The 14,587-nt window shown below is 36.4% G+C and overlaps 1 pseudogene; it reads left to right on the forward strand.

Annotated features, from left to right (window-relative positions):
• The first annotated feature begins 4,381 nt into the window (after positions 1-4,381).
• LOC108298137 lies at positions 4,382-6,181 on the forward strand (annotated as a pseudogene).
• The last annotated feature ends 8,406 nt before the right edge of the window (positions 6,182-14,587 follow it).

Genomic DNA, 14,587 nt, shown 5'->3' on the forward strand with positions numbered 1-14,587 from the left:
ACAAATATACAATAATTTGTTTACAAAGTGACTTCCAGCTAAATATCTAGAAAAAATAATGATATTTGAATAATAAATATCTAAATAAAATAGCTTTTTAAATAAGAATGTCTAGATAAATTAAAGCTAAAAGAAATTGTGGCTAGCTCATCTCTTAAAAATGCTATTACTATTACAGTGCAAAGTAAACTATTAATGAACACTCAGTGTGTACAGATATAATCTAAGACAGTAATATAAAATTAGAAGAATGCAGAGTACAAGAACAGCATAATTTATATTGTTCACTTTAAACTTTAGATTGCTCAAACTAGTTAGTATTATTCAAAGCAGAATTTTTTAAGTTTATAACAATAATTGAAGCCCTAAATATAAGTACATATAATATTTAAAATACAAAATTTTCAAAAAAAATTATTTATTATACTTTAAGTTCTGGTGTACATTCACAGATCATCCAGGTTTGTTACACAGGAATGCACATGACATGGTGGTTGTTTGTTGCATCCATCGCCCCACCATCTGTGTTAGGTAATATTCCTAGTGCTATCCTTTCCCAATCCCCCCAGTTTTTTCTATTCCTTTTCTAATCCCCCAAACCTGCTGGCCCTAGTGTGTGATGTTATCCCCCCTGTGTCCATGTGTTCTCATTGTTCAACACCCACTTATGAGTGAGCTTATACAGTGTTGTGTCTGTTTGCTGAGAATCATGGTTTCCAGTTCCAACCATATTCCTGCAAAGGACATAAACTCAACTTTTCTGATGGTTGCATAGTGTTCCATGGTGTGTATATGTAACATTTTATTTATCCAGTCTATTACTGATGGGCAGTTGGGTTGGTTCCAAGTTTCTGCTATTGTAAACACTGCTACAATGAACATATGTGTGCAGGTGTCTTTCTAATGAAATGATTTATAAATCTTTGGGTATATCCCCAGTAATGGTATTGTTAGGTCAAATTGTATTTCTATTTCTGGATCCTTGAGGAATTTCCACATTGTCTTCCAGTGGTTGAACTAATTTCACCCCTACCAACAGTGTAAAAGTGTTCCTATGTCTACACATCTTCTCCAGTATCTCTTGTCTCTTGATTTTTTAATTATCACCATTTTAACTGGGGCGAGGTGCTATCTCAATATGGTTTTGATTTGCATTTCTCTAATCCCAAGTATTGATGAGATTTTTTACATATTTGTCGATTGCATACATGCTTTCTTTTGAAAAGTGTCTGATCATATCGTTTGTCCACTTTTTTTATGTGGCTGTTTGTTTTTTTCTTGTAAATTTGTTTAAGTTCTCCATAAACTCTGGATGTAAGTTTTTTGACAGATGGGTAGATTGTAAAACTCTTTTTACATTCTGTTGGTTGCCTGTGTACTCTATTGATATTTCCTTTTGCTGTGCAGAAGTTCTTCAGTTTAATTAGATCTCACTTGTCTATTGTGGCTTTTGTTGCCATTGCTTTTTGTGTTTGATCATAAAGTCCTTGCCGATGCCTGTGTACTGAATGGTATTGCCTAGGTTTTCTCCTAGGGTTTTCATGGTTTTAGGCTTCATGCTTAATCTTTAATCCATCTAGAGTTATTTTTTGTATGACGTGTAAAGAAGGGATCTTGTTTTATCTTTCTGGATATTGCTAACCATTTTTTTTGACACCATTTTTCAATATGGAATCCTTTTCTCATTAATTGTTTATGTCTGGTTTGTCAAAGATCAGATGGTTCTCATTGTGTGGCATTATTTCTGAGGTATCTGTCCTGTAGCATTTGTCTAGGTCTCTGTTTTGGTACCAGTATCATGTGTGTTAAGTACCTAACCAATTTTTTTAAAAAAGAACAAAAGAGAAAGTGAGGATTAAATAAGATAATAAGCGTGGAAAACAAGAAAGTAAATATTAGCGTAATTACTTTTATAATTGTAATAATTTTATACTCATAATAACTTTAAATGTGTTTTTGCTTAAAAAGGTACTGGTGCAAATGCATTATTAAAATAATGATTCATTTATATAGTTTCTATGCTAATCTTACTTTAGGAAAAAATACTCAGGGGACAAAACTAAAATAATACAAGTTTCCTGGAAAGGCATGAGAATGGACTACAGAGTACTGTATGTGTGTCTCTTCAACTAAACAATAGATCCAGTGGCAAAATTAATATAATGCAATTATTTGGGAATTCCAGAGTTTATCTGAAGTTTTACAGCTTCAAAAAGAAAATTTCCATAGTAAACAGTTAAATTTTTTAAATTTTATAGCACAGATTAACAGTAGCTATTTATTTGTTATTAACCATAGCTGTGGCATGCTAATTGCAAATACTTCTGAAGCAGCTTGGAAGAGTCAGAAAAACAGAAAGGACTCTGCCTTAAAAGTCTCAGGAGGATTTATGCACTGAATGGTGCTCTTAATTACAATGGTCCAGACAGAGGTGAATACTCATTGTTTCATTCCCAAACCCTGTGTAGACTTTTCCACCTCCTGTTCAAGCAACTTTCAGAATATAATTTTAAAAGCCAGGACCCCCCCCCCTTTTTTTTAATAAGAAGCCAGACATTGGTAGACAAGAAACATTCAAAATAAATACATATATATGAAAGTATAAATAAATTGTATGATAGTGTCATGTACACCATAATGGTGCAGGCTCAATAAAGACACAAAAACAAATTTGGTAGGACTGATTTCCAGTACAGAAAGAGCCTACATGATTAATAAACAAAACCCTTTTCAACCTTTCAAAGAAAGATTGAAACCTTTTCAAAGAAAAAGAATATCTGATTTTCAAAGTAACAGCTTTTTAAAATTTAAATGCACTTGTTCACCATTAATAAAATCAAAAAATCATAAAATGAAAAAGAAAACTACAGCTCATTCTATGAAAAAACAATAATATCAAACACAGGGTTTTCCTAGACAGCCCAAGTGGCAGGTTTACTGAAAAGTAATTTTTGAAATTAATGTTAATAGGAAGATAATAGAATAAACAAAAGAAGCACAGAGAAATTATGGACAAAATAATTATTAATAAAGGGTGCAAAATTATTTTAATGAATTAAAATTTATACAGATAAAAGTAAAACAACTGAAATAAAAATTCACTATAGAAAATTTAAAGTAGATTTGAGTAGAGGGAAGACCAAAATATCAGCAAACTTAAGGAACAATTAATTGAAATTATTATGTCAGGAAAATAAAGGATAACAATGAAGATATGTGAATACAGCCTAGAAACCTGTTGGAAACCAAGTGGCCATAGTTACATATTTTGGCCATTCGAAGGAAGAGACAAGAAATCAGGAAGAGTATTTAAAAAGCAGTGGTCAAAAATGTCACAAATTTGAGGAAATAAATAAACACCCAAACGCTCAACAAACTTCAAGTGAGGTAAACTCAAAGAAACACACATAAACTTACATGTTAATTTAGCCATTTAAAACAAAAACAAAGAGACTCTTGAAAGCGGCAAAAGAAATGATTAGTTATGTAAAAACAAGCCTCAAAAATAGTCAATGATTTTTTTATCTGAAACCTCAAAGACCACAAAGCAGTAGACTAGCACATTTCAAGTGATGTAAGAAAAACTTTCAAACAGGAAACTTATGTGCAAAGAAATTGTCCATTAAAAGTGAGAGAGAAATCATGATATTCCCAGATGAAATCTGGGGCGTTTTTCTAGTAGATGAACCTTTAAGAAATGCTTTGTTGGGTACTTTAGGGTAAAATAAATGGACGCTAAATAGCAGTATAAATAAATAAAAACTAAAATAAAGACAAATATATAAACAATCATAAAAGATAAAAAAATTAACAATGTACAGCCACACAATCTGTTTTACAATAATTTGAAACACTAATATATTTAATAAAAAGTTATCACTAAAACTTTGTATGTGTTTTTGACAAGCCATAATTACAGATATAATTTTGAGAACTGAATATGTAAAATAACGGGGGCCAACATATAAAGAAGTGTGTGTTTTCATGTTGTTGCAGTTAAGCTAGCATAACTTTAAAAATGTTATAACTTTAGAATGTTCAATGTAATTGTCATGGCAACTACAAAAGAGAGTAACAGGCAGGTAGAAAGCTTTGTTCACTATGTAAGAGCAGAAGATGTGGATTTAGCTAATATTACATGAAGCTACCTAGCCAGCTATCTTGGCATCATAAGACCAAGTCCAAGCTGTTCCACCACAGAGTAAGTGTGAAGAGGGTAAGGCTCTTTGAATGCTTCTTCACACAACTTTTACTACACCAGTGGCCATGAAGAGGAAGAGGCTCATCCATACCCAGCGTCTGGTGAAGCACTGGAGGCAGAAAGATGTGGCTATGAAGAGACCCAACTGAGAAACGGTTGGCACAGCAATTGCCCAAATCTGTCTCTTTCCTCATGGCTTCTGAGGAGTTTGAGGTTGAAGCTATTATTGACAAAAGACAAAACAGAAAAGGAAAGACTGAATATTTGGTTTGGTGGAAAGGTTATGACAAACAGGATGACACTTGGGAACCAGAGCAGAACCCCACAAACTGTGGAGAATGTATTTGTGACTTTAACAGATGACAGATTGAAAAACAGAAAAAAATGGACATGGACCAGAACAAGTAGAACTTCTTCAATTAATGTCAGGAAATAAACTTCAAGAACTTCCATGTTTAGCTTTTCTAAGAACTCTCCTAAAATGCCATTGACTGGCAAACACCACAAATCCAAAAACAATTAGTTATTTGCTGCCAGACAGAACATTAGAAAAAACACAGCTTCACTTTTCACTGACCCAAAAAACTTGGAGAGAAAAATTCAACTATCAAGACACTTGTACCTCATAGCCCAGTTAATGGCCAGAACACAGTTAGGTCATTTCTGGAACCTGAGAAACTAGATCCTGTTTCACCAGTTCAGGAGGACAATGTGGTGTTGAAGGTGGCAGCAGAGAAACCCATCAGAATTTCATCAGATCCTGACACAGAAGAGGCTAGAATAGAAAACAGGACCCAGACACAACCACCAATGTCTCAGGTGTCTGATTCAGTTACTGCTTCCATGGCCACAGAGTCAGAAAACAAAGAAGGTATAGTGGTATTAATGGACCCTTCAACAGCCAATGGAACACCAAACATGCATACATCTGTTCTAAGAATGAGAGGTGGAAAAAGAGAGATTATTGATGACAGAAAAGCCCAGCCTTTTAATAAGAGGATGTGTTTCACCATAAAGTTAAAAGAAAGTGCGAACAGATACAGAGACATTGTAGTAAAGAAAGACATTGGATCCACCCAGATATTGCTATCTATCATATCAACAGAGAAAAATGCACTAAATACAGAAGTAATTAAAGAAATCATAAATGCCCTGGAAAGAGCTGCTGTGGATGACAGCAAGCTTGTTTTGTTCAATGCAGCAAGCAGTATCTTTTGCTGTGGTCTTGATTTTGGATATATTGTGAAGCATTTAAGAAATGACAGAAATAGAATGAGCACTGAAATTGTGGACACCATTAAGAAGCTTGTGAACACTTTAATTTATTTTAAAAAACTTATTGTTGTACCAGTCAATGGCCCAGCGATTGGACTAGGTGCATCTGTACTACCTCTTTGTGACTTGGTTTGGGCTAATGAAAAGGCCTGGTTTCAAACCCCATATACGACCTTTGGACAGAGTCCAGATGGCTGTGCTACTGTTACATTTCCAATGATCATGGGTGAAGCCTCTGCCAATGAAATGTTGATTGGTGGGCAAAAGCTGACAGCACGGGAGGCATGTGCCAAAGACCTGGTCTCTCAGGTGGTCTTGACTGCAACTTTCACCCAAGAGATTATGATTAAAATTAAGAGGCTTACTTCCTGTAATCCTGTTATTCTGGAGGAATGTAAGACCCTTGTTTGCTCTAATATTAAGATGGAGTTGCAACAGGCCAATGAGAGAGAGTGTGAAATGCTGCAGAAAATCTGGAGCTCAGCAGATGGGATAGAAGCCACTTTAAAGTATGTTCAAACAAAACTTAATGAGTAATTACCAGTTTGTCTGCTTAGGACACAAGAACGGAGCCTAGCAGAATATATAATTAGCTGAAGATGCCCTAATTCATCTTCATAGCCCAAAATAATTTCAATAATAGCTAAGGCTTGTAGGGAGAATTGAAAATCTCTAAGCTCTTTATTTAATATTATCAAGAAATTGTTAAACATTGTAAATTTAAAATAAACAGCAAAACAAATTATTTGCTCAAATATCCTTATTTTATGCACACAAAATCCCAAATTTAAAAGCAGACTAGTGAACACTAAATTTTTCTTTCAAGCTCTAATTTTTATCTATGACTACTATAAATAAGGTGAGGATGGTGCTCTATTAGATTTAAGCACAGAAAAAATTGTGATAATGTTTGTTTTTCTTATTTTTACATCCTAGAATGCAGAGTCAATTGAGGTAAGTGTCAGTCTCTGCTCCCCTCCCCCAGATAACACCTGAGATGGTGGCTTTGACTTCATAGTGGCAAAAATACCTCAGAGACACAAAATTCTAAATTAAAAAGAATTACGTATGTTTCAGAATAACAATTTCCAACATATATTTCACTAATGATCATTCTTCCAAACTAAACATATGGCTAGAATTTATGCTGAGATAATAATTAATTTTTATACATGTCTAATTGTTACCCAGTTAACATAATATCATGTCATCTGGGCTGGAGTGCAGTGACAATCTTAACTCACTGCAAATTCTTCCTCCCAGAGTTAGCAATTCTTCTCCTTCAGCCTCCTGAGTAGCTAGGATAATAGGGGCTGCCACTACTCCCAGCTAAATTTTTGCTTTTTTTTTAGTAGAGAGAGGGTTTCATTATGTTGGCCAGGCTTGTCTTGAACTCCTGACCTTGTGATTTGCATGCCTTGGCCTCCCAAAGTGCTGGGATTACAGGCATGAGCTGCCACACCTGGAATGGACACATTTTTAAAGGCAGAATCTTCTTTTCAGACAAAGAAAAGACACACACACTGTATCTGAAATTTAAAATTATTGGTTTTTGCTTTTATCTGCACATAACTTTCTAGAACATGCTGCATGCTAAGCTACCCAGAAGCTCTCTAAATTCTTCCTAATGGGGTTTTATGAAGGCTCCATTACATAGGCATGAGTAAATAATTCACTGGCCACTGATATGTGACTTTTGTCACAGTGTATCTACAGTGTTGATTCACCAGCCAAAAATCTCTGTGGATAATGTCACAGTTGCCTAGGTTTCTGTTGAGCCTGCTGCACTAATTTTGCCCACCCATCTTCTAGCCTGCACTAAGCTGAAACTAAGTACTCAGATTCCATTTCGGCTATGGATAAGCCAGGCACAGAATAGAGAGAGGGGCATGAGTGAATGACAGTTGAGTCCAGCCACTGCACATACCTAGGCATGTTTGCTCTGATGAGGTGATCAGGTCAAGGTGCCAACACAGGTGGCAACTTTCTGCGAGTCTTTGGCTGAATGAGGCATATCACAAGCTATTTCCTCTGCAGTCACTGAACAATGCAGTAGCACCCAGAAACTTACAAATGTCAGACACTGCACAGCCTCAGAAATGGTGTTACATCCCTGGCTTGGGAAAGATTTGTCTGGTCTCTTTTAAGAACCAAAGCTCTTCTGTCTTTTTTTTTTTTTTTCTGGTAAGCAGCAATGTGGCAAGTAGGGGGTTGTGTGTTTCAGTCTTGTTTGTGTTACTAAACTTACAATGTTGCCATTCAGTGAATCCTGCCTCTTATTCCATTTACAGAATAAATGAGCATGCAAAAAACTGCAGGATAATAAAAATAATAAATAGGTGCCTTATTGAGTGACAGTACAGTTTCAGGACTCCCAAAGTTGGTAGATCCCTTTCACAAGCAGGACATATTTTCCTCTGTGCCACACTTGGTGAAATGGAGACCCACAATGAAGAGCTCTAATCTGCAGACAGGTTGTGCTGACATCTCTGCAGTTCTGAGTAAAGAGGATATGGAGAGTAGGTAGCTTTTTTTCTGCAGGAATTTTGCTTAGATGATTCTACAGACCTTACTAGAAAGGGCAGCTATCTAACTATAGGCATGTAACCCCAATAAGTGTACAACTGTTAGTGGAGAGGAGACCCATATTTGGTAGCTTCACTTTGAAAGCATATATGATCCCATAATTAGCCTGAGACTGGAGCCCATATGGGCTTCAAAGGGCAGAAAGAATATGCTGATTGGTATATGAGTGGTCATGACTGGTACCAGAAAGAGACAAAAGTGTTTGCCATGGTCTCCAGAACACAGAGCCTACCACCCAAGGTTTAGACAGTCTGTGGCTTGAAAGTGGGGCTTCACAGAGGAACACTAATTTTCTGAGTAGGTACTGTTCCTGTCTGCCTCCTGCTACAGTTCACAATGTGAAGTCTTTTTTCTTTCTTTTTTTTGAGACAGAGTATTCCTCTGTCATCAGGTGCCAGGCTGGAGCGTAGTGGCATGATCTCGGCTCTACAAAGAAAAATCTTCAGGCCCATACCAAGTTTCCCTCAGTCACTATTCAACTCAATAAGCCTCCTGTGCTCATTAATGCCCAAGGACTAGAGAAAAATGAGGTTGTAGAAGGCCATTGTGTCAGCACCACCTTAAGGGTAAGCACACATGGCCAGGTCATGACACCTGGGCTCAGCCAAAAACTTGTTTTAATTTCAAAGAGGCACAATGGGAGCTGGGGGGATACAAGCTATGGAATCAGGCACTTCAGAGGTTTTTTGGGAAGGATAGCTTCCCAGGGTCTGGAAAGCACAGGGATGCCTGAGTCTGCACCTCTGGCTGGGCAAATGCAACTGCTTCTTAGTAGATGGGGTTTCTCCTAATTTAACTTGAATGTGGGTGTGACTTATACCTATTCTTAGCTCCCACCAGCTTCACAGAATACACAGTCCTGGCTGTAACTCTCTCAGTCACCTGGGATCTTTACAACGGCCTCTTAAAATGGGCTGCAGCTACCATTACATGCAGAGAATATCATTCCAGAATAATGCAGAGTGAAGCTGAGAGTCCCTCCACTCTAGTTTATGCCTTTGTGTTCTCACTGAAAAGCCACAACCTAAAGCTGTCAGTCACCTTTAGCATATCAAAAGAAAACACTTTGGAGATTCCAAAGATTTTAGGAATTCTATACCAGAAAACAGAGACAAACAGCAAACATATTTAGCAATCTAACAGCACTAAAAAGAAAATCCCAGAACCAGAGTATTCAATGGTTGAATTCTACCAAAAGGTTTCAGAATTCAGTTTATTTTCTTTTTAAAATTTATTTATTTTAAAAGAAAAAAGTACAGATCAAACATTGCTAATAAAAAAAATTATACTTACTCTAATGTGAAATTTGATTGATGACATGACACAAGTAGAAGACTTCACAGAAAAGTTCCTAGTGCAAACTTTGTTACATGTACAAAATACATAAAATTACCTTCATGAAGGTGAGAGGGAGAAAACAAGAAGCCGGAAGGAGTTTTTTGGTAAAATTATTTTAAGCAGAGAAACAATCTGAAAAATAGGCTGAAGGTATTGATAAAGAAAGTAGAAAAGGAGGACAGACTAAAGATATGTCCAGAGCTGCAGTAATAAAACAAGAATAAAAGTAAAAATGCCTTTGTCATTTTGGCTAAAACATATCCACAGGTATACAGACCCTGGCTCAGTGTCCCAGACAAAGCTTTTACTTCAGCCTCTGATTTTTTTCAGGCCAAGTCTTGAATAATGCTTTCTTTAAGACAGCTCATGGACAACTCAGAGCAACTCTCTTTCCAGTTTGTAGACACAGAAGACCCAGCCTTATAGCTAAATCTCTCATGAGCTCCATATTTTCTCTGGAGAACTTTCTCTATTTTTTTGTTATTAAACTTATTTTCTTACTTGAACTTTGTATCCAATCTCCTTAATTATCCAGACCAAGATACATTACTTAAGTCTGTGATTGGCCCCAGACCAAGCTTTCACTTCAGTTTGTGCTTGGTCCAGGACCAAGGCCTAAGGCCAAGTTAAGTCACAAATATTAATTATTACTTCAGTTCCTGATGAATACCAGGTCAAGGTTCAGGGTCAAGTTGAGTAACACTTTCTCCAAGACAACTAACAATATTTCTTTTCTTCCCTGACTTTAGACACCCTGAAGCCCAACCTCATAGTAGGCAAACCACTCACATCCCATCTAAAAAGTGTGGAGCTTTTTACTTTTACTTATAAAACTTTTGCTTAACCATATTTGTACCCATCCTCTCTAATTTTCCTGGCCATAAGACAAAGAACTCTGTGTGATATCTCACAATGAGAGATCGCTACATTGTGGTGCATTAATGAGACTGCAATAATTGAAATCTGGGAATTGAGCTCTCGAATCTATTAGTTTTTGCAATATCATCTGGGAAACTGGCCCCATGTTGTGATGCACACTTCTGGGGGCTGTCCACCACGTAGTGGTCATGAACATAGGTTTTAAAAAAGTCAACATGTCTTCCTTTTGTTGCGTTAGCCATTCTTTCTAAGGTGTTTTGACTTATCTCAGCAGTAGAAATTCACATATGCATCTCAAACATATTGCAATTTATAGTACTGTAATTGCATCACCAGTGCCTTTGTCTTTCTTTTGTCCCTCTCTTTTTGCCTAGGGCCCTATCATTAAAGACAAAGAAGGCTATCCCCAGCAGGTTTTTTTTTTGTAGTTTTCCTCTGATATTAGGTGCTGCTTGAGTAATAAATAGTTGTTTAAGATTATCCACCTATAAACTGAATAAGGATATACAAAGAAGGGTTTTATGAATGTCTCTCTTTGCCTTTTCACAAAGGCCAAGAATTTTTTCTCTGTTGTCTTATTCAATAAGAGTAGCTTAGAGTCATTAAGAAGTTTGTGGTTCTGGTTTTTCACCAGCCTTTTAATATGCACATCAAAAACTTCTTTTCTTTATTCTAATCTATGGAATTACTGGGACTCAAATCAGGATTTTTTAAAAGTCTCTTTATTGCTACTGGAATTCAGAATCCTGTCTGTTCTGCACTCATTTTATTGAGTGCTTTAAATTTTTATAAATGACTATAGAAGACCTGCAGTTTGTCCCTGAATCTCTGTTGCCTGTAGTGTTGTTTCTCAGAAGCAGGTAGAATTTGGCTTAGGAGTAACATAGCATCTTCCCATGTAAGACCAAAAACTTTGGAAGGCTGAGACAGGTAAAACATGAGGTCAGGAGTTCAAGACAAGTCTGGTCAACATAGTGAAATGTTGTGTTTACTAAAAATTCAAAAATTAGCTCGGTGTGGTGGTGTGTGCTTATAATCCCAGCTACTTAGGGGGCTGAGACAGGAGATTTGTGTGAACTGGGGAAGTGAAGGTTGTAATGAAGCAAGATGGCACCATTGCACTCCAGAATGGACAATGTGGCAAATGGCCTAGCTATAAGAAAGGTTCCATATATTTATTGAGGATATTAGAAAGCATGACTAGATCTTGATTTGTTTCAGCTACTGTAATGAAAACAAAACCTGCACTTCACTGGCACCTCATTCATGGCATATTTCCTGTATCAGTGGCAGTGGACTTCTGGGGTTGGGTATTAAAACTGAAAAAGCTGATAATGATGTGACTAGAAAAGTGTCTAGATAAAGAAAATGAGAAAAGCTGAGGCAACAACAACAACAAAAAATGCTTTTTCAGAGTTCCCGGGGGAGTTTTTTCTGACTTTGGAGAGTTTTTTTTCTGTGGGCTTTTCTGATATGACTGTTATGAAGACATGGACAATTTTACAATATTTACACAAGTTGGGAATGTTTCACAGGACAAAGAAGCATTATAAATAGGACACCAAAACCAATTTGTCCTGCTACCTTCAGAAAATATCTAGGTGTTTAATAGTATTGAAAGACCAAACTACATGGTTACGGTAAATCCTTGGTAAAATTCTTCTAAGCAGAGAAAGCCTGAAAAATCAAGCTGTAGGCACAAATGTAAACAATCTACACTAACCTGTGGTACACTCAGACAAATAAATGGTCCCAAAATTTTTTTACATGTCTAAGACATGCCCACAGCTATCAAATAAAAAGCAAATTTCCCCTTTAAAATGGATTTTCTCTTATATAATCTGTGGGCTTTCAGGAAATAGCATCTCTTGTTTTCTGGATATGTACATATGTTACAAAGAATATTTTATGTTACCAAACGTGCTTTCACCTTTGAGCCAAACTTTTATAAATGATCACTGTAGCCTCTCAGACCGAGGTCCTTAGTTATACTTTCTCTGAGCTATTGATTGGTTTAAGACCATGTTCCTAAGCCAAGCTGAGTCATTTATGAGTCAATATTTCAGTTCCTAGTTTGTCCTGGGAAAAGTTGAGTGGTGCTGTCTTTGAAATTTGTTATTATGTTGTTCTCCTTCCAGTCCATGGAAACATCAGATTCTTCCTTACAGTGGCAACTTACTGTTCCACTCCTGAATTTAACTCATGAAACATTTGTTACAATCTCACCTTTTGCATTCATGACTTTTAACATTCTTGGCCTTCAGATTTAATAGAAATCTGTGTGAAACCTCATAGTGAGAGACTGATATACTGTGGTGTATTGGGAGGTAGCAACATATGTTTTGGTCCATGGACTAGAAAATAGTTTTTTTAAAAAAGATGAGTAGAAGTACACTCCAAATTATTTACATTCATTTCTGAGACGTGTTACAGTAAACTTTTTTTTTCCTTTTCTTTAATTTTTAAAACCCAATAGAGTGGCTGTCATCCTCAATCGACTCAGGAGAAAGGCATACCAGAAAACACTTCGGCAATTTTCCTTTGCCTGCAGGTGTTGAAAATGTTGCCTCTGTTCCAATCCTGTTTTCCCCTTCCATCCCCCCCACCCCTACAGAGAAGCTAGTCATCACATCGGAACAAAAGAAATTTAGGGAAGCTGAAAGTTTCTGGTTAAGACTCTGAACTAACTCTAGTTTCTGACAGTCCATCAGAGTGTTGCCATAAAAAAAAATCTAGACTTTTCTGTTACATTTTGGGTGGCTATAATATCTCCTATTTCTTCTCTGTATGTAATATTGCAACTTGCAAATATCTTACTGGGCAAAGTCAGCTGGAATCTTAATAATTAGGGCTGTAATTACAATAGTTGCAATTTTGAAATTTTCTCAAAACGCGGAATTTAACATTGTTGTCTAAAAATTTATATTGGTAAAGCCTTTATTTGTCCCCTAATGATAAATATTTATGCATGAAAGGTATACATTAAAAATAAATCTTTTCCTTTCTGGTGGTTATGTTTCTGTAAAAAGCTCAGCATGGTGATATAAATCTAAACAGTTTCTTTATCTGACACATTACTTTTTTTCTGCAGAGACAAGTACTGTGGGGGCAGTTTATAGAGCTTCAATTCTAACTTCTGACTATGAAAACCTTTGAGTCAGAGTCTGCCAATGCCATCTAGTGAGATACAATTTTTATCTGTAGGAAGCCTTATCAGTACTTTGCACCAAACCCTGGGTTTTTTAACTTTTCCTACTTGTGTGTCTCTCTAACAGTAATAAGACTCCATGCCCTATATTTAAACAAAAATCTCCACTTCCAATAGTTGGAATAAAATTGCCTTTGAGAGGCAACTTCTAGCTCAGTGCTCTTTAATGAAAGCCAGCCAACACTTTGAAAATCTTCTGGGTTGAGTGGGCTTATGAGACCAACAAAGAATCACCAGTGGAGATCTAGGGCCTTGTGCAGGCAAACATTACTTCTCTTGCTGGCTACTTTCTCTGGAAACAGGAGTGAAGATTATGCTTGCACCCATGGAAGACACCTATGTTAGTTGCCAGACTCAGAAAAGACAAGAGAATGAAAAAACAAGGAACACAATTTCTATCTTTCTTTTCACTTAGGCTTACTTCAAAAATAGGAAGGAAATTATGGGATATTTTCTCTTTCTATTTTTTGGTTAGCCTGGGGGCTTGGCAATCTTACCAGAACCAGGATAGACAGACCTGGCTTTCTGAGGAAAGCATTCATTTTAATATGATTCAACAACTAGATCTTTTCTTCAGGTCACAAAGAAAACAGTTTGAAATTTTCCATGTACAAACATATTGATTTCAGAGACAACCCAGATTATTGTCAGCATTTGTAAAATTGACTTTTCTCTCTTGGCAGTCATATTAGGTAAATCTAAAATAGATAATCCATTAAAGTCAGAGAGAAACCCCTGGGGAACCCCAAATGCAAATTCTGAATGCCCTACTTACTGCTACCCTTATCCAAGCCCTCCAATAGCAATTTCAACATCTTGTCTTCCTGTGCCACTAAAGATATCCTCAGCTTAATTGTTGCCCCTGGGGGACATACACTATAGAGGTGGCACTACTAGAGTTCAAGTTTTCTTCTTATTACAGGGACTTACACCAATAATGGGCAACATAGGCAAGTCCTCTGATAACTCTGATTGATATACAGAGGGTTTTTAAAATCTATCCCATGTGTTTAATTTTACTTGAATACTACATTATTCCTAAACTGAATCATAACAGTTGCTCTAAAGCAGGCAATATTACAGACTGCAGAATTATTCAT

The sequence above is a fragment of the Cebus imitator genome, unplaced genomic scaffold (assembly GCF_001604975.1).
Source record: "Cebus imitator isolate Cc_AM_T3 unplaced genomic scaffold, Cebus_imitator-1.0 Scaffold893, whole genome shotgun sequence".
Classification (NCBI taxonomy): Eukaryota; Metazoa; Chordata; class Mammalia; order Primates; family Cebidae; genus Cebus; species Cebus imitator.